The sequence below is a fragment of the Giraffa tippelskirchi genome, chromosome 13 (genome assembly GCF_054371585.1).
Source record: "Giraffa tippelskirchi isolate mGirTip1 chromosome 13, T2T-mGirTip1v1.2.pri, whole genome shotgun sequence".
In the NCBI taxonomy this organism is placed as follows: domain Eukaryota; kingdom Metazoa; phylum Chordata; class Mammalia; order Artiodactyla; family Giraffidae; genus Giraffa; species Giraffa tippelskirchi.
Window position 1 is genome coordinate 104,560,576 of NC_137287.1, and position 15,052 is coordinate 104,575,627.

General features: G+C 43.7%; 1 protein-coding gene across 1 annotated transcript in view; it reads right to left on the reverse strand.

Moving 5' to 3' along the window:
• Positions 1–12,186: 12,186 nt before the first annotated feature.
• The window catches only part of CDK5RAP1 (CDK5RAP1 mitochondrial tRNA methylthiotransferase), a 123,263-nt gene continuing 120,397 nt past the window's right edge, over positions 12,187–15,052 (reverse strand). Inside the window, exons 19-20 of the transcript XR_014073840.1 lie at positions 14,215–14,268; positions 12,187–13,047 (exon numbers count right to left, since the gene is read on the reverse strand). The gene's annotated coding sequence lies outside the window, so the exon portion shown is untranslated. The remainder of the gene's footprint in view (positions 13,048–14,214; positions 14,269–15,052) is intronic.

Genomic DNA, 15,052 nt, shown 5'->3' on the forward strand with positions numbered 1-15,052 from the left:
TGACAGTGGCACCACAATACAGATACAAAGGGAAGCACACACGGTCATGGATACACACACACACAAAGTGCCCAGACACACCATGGTTACTCAGATAGATGTACAGATGCACACAGTCTCACATCAGCACACGTACATCTTTATACTCACATATGCAAACACGCCATACACAAATACACGTGGACACACAGACATACACTCACTCAAACACATGCACAAGGAGCCCCCTGACTCTAGGTCTGGGCTCCCCTGGTGGCTGAGACAAGACCTCCAGCTCCAGGGTCTCAGCCTCCTCCCCACCCCCTGGAGGGCAGGTTTGATCATGAGCCAATACCATCTAGACTCAGCGGCCTTGACTCTCCATTCTGTCTGGGGTCTTCTCCCAACAGAACCATTTCCTGAGGCTGGATTCACTCCCTGCCCAGCTCCCGAGGGCTCACAGAAGGCTGGCCCATGTCCTGGACAATGACACAGCCAATGTTTGGAGACCAGAGCAGGCTTCTCACCAAGAAAATTTCTGCCCCTGCTTTCCCACCAAGCATGTGTCGTTCCTTGTTCATCACCAAATAAAACTTCCCTTTCTCTGCACAAGATGTCATTCTTCACCATCACTGGAGGGCTCACAGATGGGAAAGAGCTCTGGCCTGAGTGATTGGAGCCATAGAAGAGAGTTTGAACCTTACATTGAAGATCTTAATGGTCTTAGATGAGACAGAAGGATGTTCAGATGAGCATGGATTTCAGAACAACTGCTCCGGGGTTCTTAGGATGTGTCACAGGGGATTGGATAAATGTAACTCTCCAGGCAAAGGTGATGACACACAAGATAACATTTCACAAGAAATGAAAATGACAGATTAGAGAGATGTTCAGGAAGTAGACCTAGAAGGGTGGAGATGGGGGAGCAGGTGAGATTCCCGTCTGTGTCTCAGGTGGGGGATCCCAAAGGTAACTAGAAATATAGGGGGATGAGTTGATTCCGGCAGGAAGATCATGCCTTTAGCTGTGGCCATGCTGCATGAAAGTGCCTAGGAGACCCCAAGGCAGCCATCCAGGAAGCTGCTGGATACAAGCCGTCTGGCACTGCTCTTTTGCCTATTTGCCTCCAGTCAATACTAGCCTCTTTGCTCTTTCAACAAAAGGATGATAAAGATGACAGGAAGAAAGTGTAGGAGAAAGGAGAAACTAGTCCAAAATGTTCTTTGCTGAAAGGCTTGGGAAAGTCAAGCACAGAGAAGGCTCAGAGGAGTTACATATGAAAAGATTATTGATGCCCTGAGTGAGAATCATATTTTTAGAGGAAAAAAACCTGATTTTAGGGAACTGAGAAGAGAATGGGATACAAGGAAGTTGAGACTGTGAATCCAGGTAAGATTTATGAAAAACTGGAAGCAAGAAGGAAGAAGAAGGGCTACCTAGGCTGAAGAACATTGTCCTCTCAAATAAAAAATAAACATGCTCTCATTATTTGAGGTCCTTAGAGGACCAGCCCCACCTTTTCAGTCCATAGAAGAGGCCTTGGGTTGCTGTATATGAATGACTTGTACAAGGTCACAGAATGACAAAAAGGCAAATCAAAGACTCAAACATCACAGATATTGGGAGACCCCACTAACTTTGTGAGAATTAGAAGATGCAGGCTGGTGTTTCTCAACCCCTAACAAACATCTGCCATCATGTCTGGACCCACCACTATCTCCATTTTCTGTTGCCACCAACCAATATGGCGTCAGGGGAGGGCAGTCCAATGGTTCAGAACTACAGGAAGGTTTATTATAGGAAACTAATATATGTCTTCTGATGAGGATTTAAGAGGGGAAGCATTTTCCACACTCACAGAAGTATAAGATCTTTGAGCTCAGGATGAATAGTTATATTCTGTAAGAAGCTGAATTGATTGTTATGACTATGAATGACCTACAATACAAAAAGGACTTCTAGACTGGAAACCATCAATCAGGACCTGACTTGGAGAGAACCCAGGCATGTCTTTCCTGGTCAGGACTGAGAGTCCCCCAGGGCTGAAGCCCCAAGAATCAAGGTGGATAAAGATGAGGGTGCGCGTGCGCTCACACACACACACACACACACACACACACACACACCTGTGGGGACCATCAGCACTGGTCCTGCTGCCCTCTTACCTGGCACCAAACTGTATTCCTGCCTGGACACACATCCACTGCCCATCTCTGGTTACTATTTTCTTCCCACTGCTCCCTGGACTTCTTCCTGTAGCTCACTAATGGGTCTCTTCCCTCCCCTAACAATTTCAATTCCTAATTAACCAGTCTAACATTCCCCAGGATACAAGATAGTCTGCCAAGTGACCTGGTTAACCAGAGCACATTGTGACTTTTAATAGTGACATTTTCACATTTTAAAAAACTCTCCACAAGGATGTCAGTAGCAACGGCAATGGCAAGTTAAAGACTTCCAAAAATTCTCTCCTACCTAAAAGCAATCGGAAAACTGGCAAAAATTGTCAGAACCAATTTTTTCAGAATTCTCACAGCAATCTGAGTAGGGAGGATGTGTTTATTCAATAAAGATTTCTGAATCTTTGTGACATTTTATCTTACTCATCTCCCACTTTCTAGTTCCACAATAGACTTGAAAACTAAAATCCCATTATCTTGGTGAAAACCAGTAGCCTGGCAACCACTGGAGGCCAGCAGAGGGGGATTGATCAGAACAACTTCAAAGCCTCATTCCCAGAGAACTGTCATTATTCGACCGGTCCATTAGTTCCCTGGATGAGCCCATTCCCAAGGCTGTCTTGACATGACCCGACTCAGAGTTCAACCAGTCAATGTGAACTGTCTTTTCCCCAAGGACATTTGTCAAAATAGTACACAGGCCTTAAGACTGGAGCCCCAGGAGTCTTGTGGACTCTCAAGCTAGTCCACATTCAAGTTTTCAGAAACTTGTCATAATTACCTTTTAAATGTTCCTACAAGTTACCGGCTCCAGCAGCCTCTGCTTCAGGTAAGCTGTTCTTGACTATAATTCTATGTATGTATGCATCTATGTCTCCAGATTTCAAGATGGCAGTTTGTCCTATGACCTCCGCCTGCCAATACAGGAGACATGGGTTCGATCCCTGGTTGGGGAAGATCCTACATGCCACAGAGCAACTAGTCCTGTGCAACACTATTGAGCTTGTGCTCTAGAGCCCAAAGGCCCGACTACTCAGCCTGTGCACCACAACTACTGAAGCCCATATGCCCTAGAGCCATGCTCTGCAACAAAGAGAAGCCACCAGAGTGAGAAGCCCACTCACCCCAACTAGAGAGTAGACCCCATCTGCCACAACTAGAGAAAGGCCCTCACAGCCCCAAAGACCCAGCATAGCCAAAAATAAATAAATAAATATTTTTTAAAAAAGATGCAAGGATGCAGGGAGGGTTCCTACTCCTCTTAGGGGCAGAGTTGAGAGCCCAGGCAGTCGATAGGGCAGTGGAGCAAGAGCCAGAGATGGAGTGCTGGTTCAGACCCCACCCCTACTTGCATGTGACCCTGAATGCAAAGTAGCCAAGACCAGTCACAATCCCACAGCCTTCTTGGGCATTAGCTGCAATGCAGCAGAGCAGAACTCACTACATGGCATCCTCCTCTTTGGGAATCGGTCTTCTAAGCTGTGAAATGGGAGACTTTCAGCATTTGAGTCCTTGTTTCAGAAGAAAATTCTCTCCCCAGAAAGGACACTGTTTTATTTATGCTGCAGCTAAATACCAGGCTCCCTTAGTTTTCCCTTGTATTAGTTATCTATTGCTGTGTAACAAATTACCCCAAAACTTTTTGGCTTAAAACCATAAACATTTATTCTATCACAGTTTCTGTGGGTCAGGACTATAGAAACAGCTAGGTGGTTCTGGCTCAGAGTCTCCCATGAAGTTGCAATTAAAATGTTTTCCAGGACTGCATCTTCCAAAGGCTTAACCAGGGCTGGAGAATCTACCCTCAGTACTTTGCCTCTCAGATCTCTCCATTGGTCTGCTTGAGTGTCCTCTCAACATGGCAGTTGGCCTCCCCCAGAGCAAGTGATCTGAGAAAAAGAAAGAGGGAAACTGCAGAATCTTTTATGACCTCATTCTAAAAGTCACACATCGTCACTTTCTACTATCTTCCCTTCATTAGAAGTGTGTCACTAAATCCATTCCACCCCCAAAGGGAGAATTAGTCCCCTCTTTTGAAGGGCACATCAAAGAATTTGTGGACATGTTTTAAAACCACTGTCCCCCTCTCCATTCCAGATACTCCCTCGGACATTGCACTCATAAACAAACAAGACTTTTCTCCTTAGAGAAAATCTTGAGCTTCCCAATAAGGGGGAAGTGGCTGCAATACAGTTTGGATTTTGTGTTAGTGTTATTTTGATTTGTCTGAAAGCAGTTTTTCCTTCCCACCACATTCAAATCAGATAAAAGTAGAAATACTCTGACTGAAGTGGAGATAAAGGGGGAGAGAGTTTCAACATTTCTTCAGACAGAGCATGAAATCCCAGCGGGGAAACATTTTTGTTCTGTTTCTTCCTTTTCCCTTCTTGTGACCGCAGCATGAAGAAAGTCTCACTTGGGAGCTAGTCTGTCTTTACTACTTTGGGTGAATTGGCTACAATCGAGGGAGAGAGAAAGTGAGATCCTCCAATTCTCACCACATTATCCCATAAAATTTCACATTTTTCTGTTTCACTTATATCTCCTCTGTGGTTACATTCTATTTCTGAAAGTTGATGATGCTGGGACTTTTAACTGAAAATTGTGAAGTTTCCTATTACAATAGATTTTCTTTAAAAATAGACAATTGAAAGGAGGAATACTGACTGATAAGGTAACGGTGGCTGGTTTGGGGCAGAAATTGTGGAGGTGACGTGTGAATGATTGGAATCTGGGGATCAGATCTTCAGATCCTCTAATGGGGGATCTCTTGATGCCTGGCAAGCCTGGTTTCTGGATAGCCAGCAGCCAAGTAGACCTCCGGGGCCCTAGCCAGCACTTTGGCATAGCCCTGTGACCACTAGAGAGAGCTGTTGCATGGCAACCCTGCAGTCATCTTGAAAATGAACATTTATTTGGCAGTAATGGTGAGCCTGGCACCTTGCTAAACCCTTTAAAGGCAGAATTTTATTTAATCCTCACCCAGAGATGAGGACTCAATGACCTAAGGTCATCCATACTGTGAGCAGTGGATTCAGGTTTCAGACTCCGGAAGTCAAACTCAAGAGCCCAAGCTCTTGGCCAGGGGTTACAGACTCACTATCCTCCAGCCAAATCGGCACATTTTCATTTTTACTGATTATTCTCCTATTGGGTACTGATTGCAAATGTGTTCACCTATTCCCCCACCTCCAGCATACAAAACTGTCTTATGCTATTAGATGCTTGGCCCTAAAAGTGGGGTGCCTGATCTACCAATAAAAATACAGGACACCTAGTTGAGTTTGAATTTCAGATAAACAATGAATATTTTGTGTGAATGTCCCCAGTATTGCATGAAACATACTTAAACTATGAATTATTCATTTGTGAGCTGAAGTCCAAATTTAACTGGGCTTTCTGTATTTTTTTTCTGGAAAACTTACTCTAGTGGCATTTGCATTTGTATCTCCTCCCCTGTACTCCATTCCCCCAGAGAGGGGAATATCTATTGAGCATCTACTCTGTGCTAGTTTTGAGTTGAGCTCAGAGCAGTCGAGGGCTCTGCAGCAGCTTTAGGCTGCAATTCAAGCAGCACTTCTTTGAGCCATATGGTGAGACAGAACTCATGGTACTAGAAGTATCTGTGATAAATAAAGATGCCATGTGGAGTGTTTGACAAACCCCATGCCATCTTCAGCAGAGAATTGTACACCATTAGAAAAAACAGTTCCTCACCGGGTCATCAAGTGACCGTGAGGCCAGAGCTTCCCATCATGCACTAGGCACAGCTATCCAGCAAGTTGTAAGGTCAGGCAGGACCTATAGCCATCCAACATCAGGTAGAAGTAGTACATCTAGCTCGAGTTTCAGGTCCAGGGTGCATACATAAGCTGTAAGAATAAGTTGAGCATGAGGCCAGACATCCATTTCCCGTGTCACATATGTCACCTACTAGTGTTGTTGCCCTTCCACTTCTCTCTTGGTTCACACCTATGGCTATGTGACCAGTTGATGGAGGAGAAAAAAAACCTGAGCATGGTCCTTTAAGAGGTTGGTGTAAACTGAAAGCAGATGCTGTTTCGCTATAGCTCTGTGCACTCAGGAGTGACCCTGAAAGATGAGAATGAGAAGGAATCCTGAAGTGGGCAAACTTCAGGCTGCACATGTGGTCATCCAATTGAGAAAAGAGAGAAATGGCCAGATAGTTACTGTTTTCTGGGCTGTGGAAAATGGCTTAATAATTTAATCATGGACCTGGAAGAAATAAGATTTCAAGATTGGGAATGCCAAAGCAGCTTTAGTAACTGCCACCGAAGGTATGCATGACCTGCCACCAACAAGGACCAGCACTGAGTGCCTGATGTGGTACCGTCCATTCAGGTGACCAACCAGCCTCTTGGCCCAGCAGAAGGGCTGAGGATTAGGACAATTGAGAACAGAGAGCATTTTGAGTATCGGCTGAGGCCTCATGATCCGCTGCAATACCATGGACTCTAGTTATTAATATTTTGGAAACTTCCCAGGAATTATGACTGCATCAGTTTCATAGGGCAGCCATAACAAAATACTACAGAAATGTATTTTCTCACAGTTTGGAGGCTGGACATCCAAGATCAGGGTCCCGGCAGGGCTGGTTTCCTCTGAGGCTCTCTCTTTGGCTTGCAGGTGTCCTCCGTCTTGTTGTTTCTTCACATGGTGGCCTTTCCATGCAACCTCACCTCTGGTGTGATCTCTTCTTATTAGGATACCAGCCAGCTGGAGTAGGGCCCATCCTAATGACTTCATTTTAACTTGATCACCTCGGTGAAGGCCCTGTCTCCAAAGGTAGTCAGTCTGAGGCATTGGGGAGTTAGGGCTACAACATATGAATTTAGGGGGACACAGTTCAGTCCATATCACCTAGAATTCTGGAGTGGCTGAGCCTGCAGAGAGCAAACTTAATATGAATAGCAAGTCGGCCCAAGCAGTGAAAGGAGTAGACTGCTGATGCTGGCACTCTCTCCCAACCCCTCCTCGACTGGGCAGAGCCTCACAGCTCCCCCTTCTCTAGAGAACAGCTTTCAGCCAACAGGATGGGTCCCACTCCCTTGGGGGACAACCCACCACAGATGATGGACTAATAGGAGGTTGGGAAAGGCCAGTCCCTGTGCCTGAGAGTGGAACAACTCTGTGCTGTGCTTCTCCACTCCCTCTCATAGCAGATGATCAGAGCTGTGGGAGGACCAGATCAAGGTATCATCTGGCATTGAAAAGGGTGTGAATTCATGTGTGTGAGATGCTCACTATTGGAGACAAGGGGGAAAGTTATGGTACGATACAGCCTGTGAAATGGAAGACTCAAACTATATGTGCTGATGTGGGGAAAACCTCCAAGACACATTAATGATGGATGAGGAAACAAGGTGCAAAACACAGAGTAGGTTGATCCCTCTATGATTGTTGCAAAAGCACAAGTCCTTTCTGGAAGGACAGACCAGGAAGTATCTACAATGAATAAAACTCCAAGGGAGTAGAGTGGTTGGGATGAGGAAATTGTGCACCTGGGCTTCACTCAACATCCTTCTGTATTGGTGAAATTTTTATCCTATACATGTATGACATTCCCCCAACATTTTACTATAAACATATTTATACATACATGAAATTGAAAATAATTACAGTAAACCCCCATATACCTACATCTAGATTCAATAATGAACAACCTTCCATGCTTGCCCTATCACATAAAGGTCTATCCATACTTTCATCTTATTTTTTATGCATTTCAAAGTAAATTTCAGATAGCAGTTCACTATCTTTAAACACTCCAGGAAACATTTCATTGACTAGAGTTCAGTAGTTGTGCATGTTTTTTAACACTAAGGTAAAATGTATATCAAATGAAATGCACAAATCTTTGTGTATGTATGTATCATTTTTAAATTATTTTGTTAAAACTTTACCCTAGTATACACCTCTTTTTCCCTTTTTTATAAAGCCATTTTTCATTTTATTTAGTGAGGTTTTTTTTTTTGGCTGCACTGTGCATCATGCAGGATCTTAGTTCCCCACCCAGGGATTGAACCCACACCCCCTGCATTGGAAGCATGGAGTCAACCATTGGAGCATCAGGGAAGTCCCCTCTGTGTATCATTTTTATACTTGATTTTCTTAAATACATTTTTTTTTAAAAGAGTGCAGGCACTGGCAACCACTGCTGTACTTTCAAGCAGCACGTATTGAGCCCCTACTCTGTGCCACATAGTGTGGCAATGTGCTGGGGGCGATTCAGTGGACAGGCGATTCATGAGCTCCTTGTCCAGTGACAGGGGGAGGAGAGCAAACAATAAGCACACAAAAGAATAAGTAAATAAGATCATAGTATATTGAGTGAAAGAAGCCAGGTGCATCCGGGTATGTACAGCGTGTTCTGTTTATATGAAAACAAAGAACAGACAAAACCAACTTACGGTAGGAAAAAATGAGAACCCACTCCCCCTACAGGGACAGAGGGTGTGAAACTGACTGGAAAGGGGCATAAGGAAACTTTCTAAGGGGATGGCGAAATTCTGTATTTTGATATGGGTTTGGGTTACACAGGTGTACATATTTGTCAAATCTCAGCAAATGAACACTTAAGATCTGTACTTCTCATCGTATGCTGAGTTTTTCCACTGCAGCCCACTGACTGGACAGCCCCCAGGATCACTTCAATGGTTCCAGAGAATTCTCTAGCTAAAGACCAGTGAGCATCTATGGGGCAATGTCGCAGCCTTATCAAAAGTGATATTCCCGAGGTGCTTAATGTTTTTCTGCTCCTTTCTGTCCCTGCATGGTTCCTTGAAGGCTGTGGTGTTCAAGCCTCTGTGTTCTGAACAGTCAGTTCCACTGTAAGCCTCAGACCCTTTTGGTCCCCAGTTGTCTTGGCAATGCCATCACCAAATTTTTTTGGAGAGAGACCCAGGGAGCCAACCTGGGAGGCCAGGGCAGGCGTGGGCCCCACTTTCTCATGGGCACACGCCTTTGATCTCATTGGGGTGAAGTTGAACATCATGGAGGAGGCAGCCTGTGTTGGATTCCAGGTACCAGACAACCAGAATCAGGTACACCTTGGCCTCTTTCAAGCCGAGAGCCCAGCTACAAGCAAGGTTGAATTCCAGGTCACCACACATGTGCTGAGGACTTGGAGGAAAGGGTACTCACATCTGCAACTTAGTCTGAAATGCATCAAACAAATATGGATGGGCAGAATTTAGGTGGTAACATGTAGTGTTGCCTGTAAAACTAACTGCTCTGTGTTTGAAACTTTCTTAAGAAAATACCAGGTCTCCGGCTACACTGCAGAGAGGAGATATGAGGGGGCCAGACCAGACTGACCGCAGTTGCCCCAGGGAAGAAATGATGAGGCCTGAGTTGAGGCCTGGCAGTGGCATGGAGAGGAGGGAGGCCAGAGACACCATTTGGGGGAGACTCCAGAGGCAATAGGGGAGGTGAGAAATGACTGAAAACAGGCCAGAAGTCAGGGCCCGGAATGACCTCTCCCAGGAGCCGCAGATGCTGAAAGTGCAGAGATGATAGGCAGGAGGGCGTCCTGAATGACCCTTCCCAACACAAAGGGAAATGTTGAAAAGAGGCCCTGTGATGCCCCCGACTCCCAGGTGGGTCTCCCGGGTCACCCACTAAATCCCTCTTTCTCCTCTCCTGGAGGATCGGATGATGACCGAGTGAACGCGGGAGCCTCCGTGGGTTGACTTCGAGGGAGGTGCCAGTTGGGTCCCTGTGCTCTCCTTCCAGCCTCCAGGAAGTCGAGATAAGCCCAGAGCAAGACTGAACAGGTGACATTCCCAGCTAGATCTCCACAACTCATGTTGTGGCTCACTGTGGTTTTAGAAAAAGTGTGTCACCTCTCTGAAGGGGGATCGTCCACAAAATGATGATAAAATAGTGCCCAACTCCAGGCATTGGAGTGGGCTTAAATGGGTTAACTCAAACAAGGGTGCAGAAGTGCTCACTAAGCTTAATTATAGACTTTATCTTACCTTAATTATAGCCATTATCTCATCACTATAATCCTGCTGTCACCTTTTTTTCTGAGAAGCGATACTGTTCTTTCCCTTTTGGTAGTGTTATACAATTTTCTGTTAGAAGTGGAAAATCCAAGGTATTTAAGTTTGAAACATGATTCCATTTACCAAAATGCATGCTGAGTAAATAGTAATCTCAGGGGCGGGCAGATATTGCAAAATGTAAATGCGGTTGTGGCAGGCAAGGGAAGGTGGTCACAAAGCACAGGAGATGATGGCTGAAAGGTTGAGAGCACAAGTTTCCGAGTCAGATGAACCGGAGTGCAAATCCTGCCATCTTGTCCCCGAAGCTGTGTGAACTTGAGCCAGTCTTCCCACCTTTGCGTGCCTCCATTTCCTTATATACAATGGGGAGAGCTTCCCTGGTGGCTCCAGAGTAAAGAACCCACTGGCCAATGCAAGAGACTAGAGTTTGATCCTTGGGTTGGCAAGATCCCCTGCCTGGAGAAGGAAACGGCAACCCACTCCAGTCTTCTTGCCTGGGAAACCCCATGAACAGAGGAGCCCGATGGGCTACGGTCCCTGGGGTCACAAAGAGTCAGACACGATTTAGCTACTAAACCACAACAACAACAATGTGGGGAATAGCAATGAACTTGCAGGTGGAGGCTCTATCTGGCAGGGAGTGAGCCCTCAGAGATGGGAGGGCTGTTCATAGACTATAAAAGTCAAACAAGGAGAGATTTATACAACGAGTATGTGTGTGGTGTGTGGATGGAGGGCATCCAGGTCCCAGGCTGGCTGAAACCATTAAAGCCTCGTGATGCTCTGGTGGTACACTTCTAGCATCCCAAGTTTGCCTTTATTTTTGGTCTCTGTTCTCTGGAGGCCCACAGAGTCCTGCTCAGTTTCCATTCGGGGAACTGGGTGATGACATCCCTGGCCACTCCTGCCAAAATGGGCATAGTCCTGCCTCAATTTGGAGACTAGGCACTGAATTGGACATATTTCTGAGTTTCAGGCCCTTCTCAGGATCTGAGTCTCATATGATTAAAATTTCAATCCCTTGGTCCTCTGTTTTGGTGTAACAAACTCAATTAGAAGTAGTTGGAGGAGAGGTGACAACTAGAACTTTTATCTAAGTAGATTTTAACTTCCAATGTGGTATTAATATATACATAACTTCAGCCATTGGCCACAACATGTCTCCTTTTTCTACTAATATCTGATCTAAAGCAATTTCATTTTCTAAAAATTTAATAGTTATAAAAAGATACCTTGAAACCATAATTACAGCTACCAACTGCCAGAAGACATTATTTTGAGAGTGGCTGGTGGCAACATCCCAAGTCTGACACAGCTCAGAAAATTCAAGTTCTTCCTGACTCAAGGACTTGGCTAAAGTCAAGTCTATAATGCCACTTAGTATTACCTTGGATGTCTGAACCACAGCTACTCCATTTTGACTTTCAACTGCATTTCTCTCCTTAATGGCCAAAGCAGATGTCACCCACAATTAATGATTTTGGTGCTTTTCTATATATATGAGAAGATACAAGAGTTTGGGCTCTTAAAATCTTTTCCTGAAAGTGCCTAACTATCTAGAGACCTGTTCTGCCAGTTTTTCCCGGAGTACAAATTGCTTCATTCCTGATCTCCACCCTGAACTCCTTTCAAGGTATGTTGAAGGTCAGTGGCCACTGACCTAATTCTTGCAGAGACTGACAGCAAGTGTCAGTTTTCAAGTTTGCAGGGCCCCTTCAGGGTCATGAATACAACCATGATTTGAGGGACAGTTCATGACCATTTCATCCCATGTGCTGGGAATCTTCATTCCCAGGTCTGGCAAAAGTTTCAGTAATAGGCCACTCAATGTGCTAGGTTTTATTAACAGTGGCCAAAAATCTGGACTAGGCCTTATTAACAGTAGCCAAAGGTCTCTGGACCATCTGTCTTACTAGTCTCTTATGTCCAGGAAAATATTCCCCCTGTTGCCTCTTCCCATATCTAGAGATACACTATTACAATCACTGATCTCATACGGGACTATATCATCATTTTATCAGAGGTTTAGTCATACGTTTGGTAATGAAAGAAACAATTTCATAAAACAGGCAATATAAAAATAATATAGCAAGCAGTATTAGTAAGGTCATAAGTAAGAATATAAGTCAAGAACTTCCAGTAGGTGCAACTCAGTATATCTCAGGTCTCTGACTTAGTCTGTTCTGTACCAGTCCTTATCTTTAAGGGAAATTATATATTGGCACTGTCCATAAGGCACCCAGTCCAGTTTTCTAGTTTACTAGACTAATTATCCTTAGTATGATTTAATTGTTCCCAATATAGAGAAGCCTTTAAACTTAAATTACCATACTGTACATAAACCCATCCCATAATTATGGGAGGTTTTATTCCTTTTATTCCAAGCTCAATTTTGCCTGTTGCTCTGATTGAGCTTGAGTAATAGAGGAAAATTCATGTTTATGGCCAGGATCAGAGTAGGCATTATTGATTTGCCAAGTGAAGGAATTCTACCTAGTAATATAAACAGTGGCTTGAACAGGACTATAACTTTTCCTTTTAAAATATATTTCCTAAAAGCCAACCAATTACAGCCTTGGAGTGGAGAAATTCACCGAGGTAACCCAGAAGTGCTGTAATTGATCACAAACCTAAAATTGGATTGATTTTTAAACATAGCATTGGATCGTGCCCACAGTAGAAAAACATTTGATTCATACACAAGGTTCAAGAAGTCAAGAAAACATTATAAATAATGATATGAGTCAGGTCGAGGATCTTGAGCTGGCTATCTACTTCTGATGTTGTCTTCTTCTTATGCTAGCAGGAATGTAGTTTCTCCTCTGTTTGAGCATTGTCTTAAAACAATGTAAATGTACCTTAAAGTGTAAATACAGACCTCCGTTAACAGAACTGGAATTTAATATTCACTGCAACATAATCTTTTTTATCTCTGAAATTAACATCATTTTTACCAAAGTACCAGGCTTCCCTGGTGGCTCAGACGGTAAAGAATCTGCCTGCAATGCAGGAGACCAGGGTTAGATCCCTGGGTCAGGAAGACCCCCTGGAGAAGGAACTGGTAACCCACTCCAGTATTCTTGCCTGGGAAATCCCATGGACAGAGGAGCCTGGCAGGCTACAGTTCATGGGGTCACAAAGAGTCAGACGTGACTGAGCAACTAACAGTTTCAGTTTTCAGTTTTTACCAAATATAGCCAAATTAAGACTAATCTGTTTGCAAAATAAGCCTAGTCTCAATAAACTTGGCCTGATGATTTATATAAACTATAATTGATGATATAGGCCTTTTTTCCTTTGCTGAAACTTTTATAGAGTCTCAGACTGAACTTTTACAAGACCTCTCAGGGGTAGGAAAGTCATGCCAAGAGCTTGTCACAGATTTCACCTGACAGATCAAGGTGAATTTCTCCCTTTTCAAGGTCGCCAACATACCTTGAGATTTCTGTACCTGTTAGTGAGTTAGCCTTCCTAATTTATCCTATAAAACTGCTGGGAACCTAAGAGTTTCCAATCTCTGAAGGGATCAGACAGAGAGAAAAGGTAAGTGTTTCAATTCTGCTTACAAAGGTATGATTTACCCAGCGGCTGTAAGTCATAATGAGTTTGAGGGGAAGGTTTTCCTTATACCTGGAAAACACAGATCAAACCAGTAATTTTTCAGATGGAAATCATAAAAATTATAGCTACATTCACCAGTTCACTCAGTCCTATGTAACTAGTCCTTTTTTGTTAACAGTTTTATGAAGCCGTCAGGTTTCCCATCAAGGATTCCTAGGTGGCGCTAGCAGTAAAGAACCCGTCTGCCAATGTAGGAGACATAAAAGATGCGGGTTCGATTCCTGGGTTGGGAAGATCACCTGGAGGAGGGCATGGCAACCCACTCCAGTATTCTTGCCTGGAGAATCCCACGGACAGAGGAGCCTGGCGGGCTGCAGGCCACAGGGTTGCAAAGAGTCAGATATGACAGAATCAACTTAGCACGTGTGCGCGCAGATTTCCCATTAGATTCTTCAATTTCTTACCCAGTTCAGCTTTATGGTGGGCTTCCCTTGTGGCTCAGCTGGTAAAGAATCCACCTGCAATGCAAGAGACCCCAGTTCAATCCCTGGATTGGGAATCCCCTGGAGAAGGGAAAGGCTATCCACTCCAGTATTCTGGCCTGAAGAGTTCCATGACTATAGTCCAGGGGTCGCAAAGAGTCGGACAGGACTGAGCAACTTCCACTTTCTTTCTTTTTCTAAGCATTATGGTATGATAGTCAGAAACTTGTATTTATCCAAAAGTTCTTTCTACAAATCTTCTTGAGGAGGAAGCATTTTTGCAAAAAGTTTAGAGTGAAACTGTAAGTGTCTATGAATGACAAAAAGACTTAAAACCCACAGTAAAAAAAATAGACTACAATGCAATTGACAAATAAACTTGGTTACTGCTGTAACATACAACACTTGCAGATAATAATTAGATCATAACTGATAATATTTTACCAGGACATATCAGAATTTTAGAAATTCCATATAATTTCTAGAATATATATATTAATAACACTTAACAAACAATAAAACTTAAGATTTACTACTCATCAGACAATACTTCCCATGTAATCTAACATACCACATGAACCTAATTTGTTTAATATCTCTCCTTGGGATGTTTCAGGAGCCCTTTGAAGAATCCCAAGTTAGCTAGAGGTCAAAAGGACTTCATTAGAATTTTCTTTAGGAAGTTTTCTCAGGAAAATATCAAAATGAAACCCTCTCAATATTTTCTTTGACAAAACTCAGTCAGACAGGATGAAAAGTCACTGTGAAACAATTGTTATTCACTTAGCCAAAGAAACAATAAAAGATGTGAAAGACAAAT